The sequence below is a fragment of the Octodon degus genome, unplaced genomic scaffold (assembly GCF_000260255.1).
Source record: "Octodon degus isolate 3935 unplaced genomic scaffold, OctDeg1.0 scaffold00036, whole genome shotgun sequence".
NCBI classification, from domain to species: Eukaryota; Metazoa; Chordata; class Mammalia; order Rodentia; family Octodontidae; genus Octodon; species Octodon degus.
The window spans coordinates 2,541,670-2,545,974 of NW_004524612.1; the positions used below are offsets into that span (position 1 = coordinate 2,541,670).

Sequence of the window (4,305 nt, forward strand, 5' to 3'; positions counted from 1 at the left end):
CTATCAATTTTTTCATGCCTCAAAGTACTGTTTAGTTGCAACTACATGATTGCATACAATTTTTCTAAACAACATAAAATAGATTTCCTTGTAATATAAGTAACTTATACACGGTCCACAAAGTAAATCCTCAAAGGTGCTAGAACAGGTCATCTACTTTTGAAGTGTTTTTGTATCCAAAAGAGTTGATGCACAATATATACATACTCAAGTCCAATACTAAAAACTCAGGCACTTAACTAATAAAATTTCTTAAACTATATCAACATATCTAATATATTTGTATGTATAAAGAAAGAAAGATTATTTTCAATAACTTCTCTATAAAAATAAGTTTGATGGTTTAGTTCATCTAACTTCACTATTATGATCAACATGACAACAAGAGAATCAAAAGAAGCTAGAGTGGTGCTAACATGTGATGATTAATCCAGTGATTCTAGTCACAATGCATTCCAGGAGGAGGTATCCATATCACTGGAAATAAGGGATAGGGTTTATTCTGCCTTTCCTCACTGGGATATCCAAATGGAACTGGAGGAGGGCAGTGACTCTGACAGCCATTTCCTCAGTACATTCCTGGCTTTTTCCTAGGCAAAGGATGCCACATTGGAAGAGATGGGAATATCAGTTCTGAAATCTAGCACACAGGGCTTGAGATTGCAGTCAGTGAACTGGGCTTCATTTTTATTTCCTTACTTGTTTTTTTTCATCTGAAGCAAAAGGTCCTGAATGACAGTCAGAGGTGACCTTATCAAGGGCTATGGAAACATTTTTGGAGATATCATAATTGCTCTTATCTTTATTTTCAAAGCTGGCAACAATGAATGCATTGCTTTTCTCTCTATACTAACAGTGCACCTCCCATGAGTGCACTCAGAAAGGGAGCTCCTTGGGCAAGCCCAGGTCACTCTGCAAGATGCAGCTGTTCTCTCAGGCTTTTTAACCATCAGGATCAAGTCTCTGGAACTTATTGATACAGATACATCTGTAGGCCTGTCCTTTTGATGGGTTTTCAGGATACCAATGGGTTTTGTATTTTTCTTGAAGTATTAGAGTCAATATTTCAGCAAACCTCTCAATTGCCTGCTTTCTTGGTTTCTCAGTTTAGCTTTGTAAAACAGCAGCAATTTAAATTTTCCCCCACCATGGAGCTGCTACTCAGGGTTACAGATTCAGGTCCTCTCAAAGGAATCTCATGTTATTCTCATTTGCATCGTCTAGAAGCTCTGGGATTGATTTATTACAGTCCCCTGCTTTTTTTTTTTTTTTGGTGGAACCAGGGATTGAACTCAGACCCTTGTGCTTGCCAGGGACGCTCTTATTCCACTGAGCCATCTCCCTGGCCCCTTCCCCTGCTATTTTTTAAGAAATCTTTCTTTCATGTTTGCTAAGCTCAAGTCTGTCCATACATTGGTTCATTCTGCTGTGGATAATTTCAATGGAATTTTTATTCTTCTGGATATCTGTCTGAATCTGTTTTATGGATTCCATTTCTTTACTACTTTTGACCACGGTTTCTATCATTTTCCTAAACTCTATGTTTTGTATCTGTTATTTGCTGTAGAGTCACTAAGAATTTTTTTCATCATGATTACCATTTCTGTATCTGAGAAATTATTTCTGATGTGAGTTTTTTCTAGAGATTCATTCATTTGCTTTGTTGTTACCAATTGAGAGAGACCCCATGGGTGGATTTCTGATTTTTCCTACCACTTTGCCCCCTGGGTTTGCCTTTGGTCTGGGCTTTCATCTTGTTTAAATGTCTTCTCATTTTCTTTCTTAATTCCTGGGTTGGTGCTTATAAATTGCCCATGGTGAGTAGCTTTATTGCTAGTATTTAGAACTTTAAGGAAATGACTATTTCTCAGAGGTGTCTTCCAGGTGTAGCTGAATTTTGGATCTTTTTTTTTTTTTGTGGAACCGGGGATTGAACTCAGGCCCTTGTGCTTGCCAGGGAAGTGCTTATTCCACTGAGCCATCTTCCCAGCCCCTGGATTTTGGATCTTGAGTCTTTTGCAAGATACTATCTCTTCAATTTATTGAGGATCAGAAGTTGCTGCCTACTTGGCTCAGTCACTGGTTCTTTAGTAAAGGCCTATAGTTTATTTGCTGACCCTTAAATAGTCTTGGCATACCAGGAATAATAGCTTGTTAGGACAGTTGTATCACTTTGACTAAAGTGGTACAATCAGCAATAAGAATATCATTAAATGCAACTTAGAAAATGAAGTAACCATTAATTTGCCACCTTTAATCACATGAACCAGATTTGTGGTTATGTAAAATTATATAATTGTGGTTATACAAATCTAAAGCAAACCAGAAAAAAAATGCAGTAAATAAGACTTCAATATGTCAATTTTGTCCCTAGGGGAGACAATTTAGAAGGGGATGGGCAAAGTAGAGCAATAGAAGGAGAGGAAGAGATTAGAATAAAGACTGGAGGACAAAGGAGGATCAAACAAACTTTGGAAAACTGGTACAGAAGAAAGGAGGGAAAGAGAAAAGGAAGAAATAAAAGGTAGAACAGAACAGAGCAATGACCACAGAAAAGCAAGAAACCATGTTCATACTAATATCAAAACAAAATCAAACAATGAAGAAAAACTTAAAAAATCAAAATACAGGGGCTGGGGAGCTAGCTTCATGGCACTAGTACATGCTTGGCAAGTGCAAGGTCCCAAGTTTGGTCCCCAGTACAGTATGCCATGCCTGTGCTGGAACCTCAGGTGTGCTGTGCTGTCCCTGGAACCAGGCACAGTGAGACATGCCTGCAATCCCAACGCTGGGGAGGCTGAGACAGGAGGATGGGCACAAGTCTGAACTGCATAGTAAGGCCCTGTATCCAAAGAAAAAACTTAAAAACATTCAGAACTAAACAAAATAAAACAAGGAGAGAGAAAGAGAGAGAGAGAGGGAGAGAGAGAGAGAGAAAGAGAGAGAGAGGGAGAGAGAGAGAGTTCACTTTACTGAATGTCTCTGCTGTCACTGAGAAATAATGTGTGAAAGAGACACTCTAAAATCCAACAGCACCTTTACAGTGAAGTAGTGATTAATCTCAGTGATCCTGCACATTTATTTCTTCTGAAGTTCAGGCTGGTTTCTGATTGTAAGGCTGGAACCTGACCCATGCAGAGTGCAACAGTCAGCACACCTTCTGTGGGCTTGGACTCAGCTACGAGCTGCTCAGGGGAGTCAATAGTTGTTCTGAGTTCTGAACTCATTTGGCTCCTCTCCAAGATGGCTCCTGGCAGGACTGAAACTGTGCCACTCGCCAGCCAGTGCAGTCCATGGCATCCACTGCTCCACTGCAGTGCAGTGTCTCTCTTTGGAAGCTTCTGGGGTCCCCAGTGGTTACCATATGTCTGCAGGATTTAACTGTTCCTCCTATGCAGTGAGTCCTAACTCAAAGAAAAGGCTCCACAGGCTGGATTCTTCTTCTTCTTCTTTGTAGTCTTTCTCTTCACTCTTCCTATGGGCTTCAATTTTCACTTTAGATCCTTCCTGGGTCCAGGAAACCCACTTCCTCCTTCCTTTTCCCCTGCATGTTATTATATTCTAGTGTCTGGACACCAAATCTCAGGGAATCTATTTCTCTGCTGCTTACCACTCTACCATCTTCCTGGAAATCTGGAGATCATATATGTTCTTAAAAATTTTAAAGAATAAAATAAAAATAATTTTTATTCCAGGAAATACCAAGTTACGGGCACCTCTCTAGATACACTATGATCTGTACAATTAATTTGAAAAGTTCTTAATGAAGCTAAGAAATTATAGTATAAAGGAATAAATGCTTGTATTTTTCATTTTGGGAGAAATAGATTTTGGTGTAAAATATTTTATAAGCAAATGACATTTTATTATGATTATTTGCCTTGGTAAAATGAGAAACAAGTTCGTGCTAGTGGATTATTACTTAAAGGGCAAAGCTACTCACTATGATCAATCTTAGTGCATTACTATGATTGTGAATAAACAGAAAGCACACCATCATTCTCTCACTGTTTGTTGCCCCACTGCATTTGTTTCTTATAAAAATATCATTTGTATATGTCTTTATTTTCACTGTCTGGTCATTATTTTATTTTTATCTTTATGGTTTGAATTTTTAAATTCATGTTAATGAGAAAAATATGAATGAAACACTTTCAAAACAGGCTAGTAGGACAGTTATAATAATTAATATATTGCATGTTGTTGTCTTTGTAGTAGTTATTCAGAAGACAAGATGCAGACATGATATCTTGTCTAAACAATATTAGTACAAGCCTTTCTTCTCATTAAACTAAGAGAAAGTAG

General features: G+C 38.1%; 1 pseudogene; it reads right to left on the reverse strand.

The window, feature by feature from the left end:
- Window positions 1–400: 400 nt before the first annotated feature.
- Window positions 401–4,305, reverse strand: part of LOC101568803 — a 4,473-nt pseudogene continuing 568 nt past the window's right edge.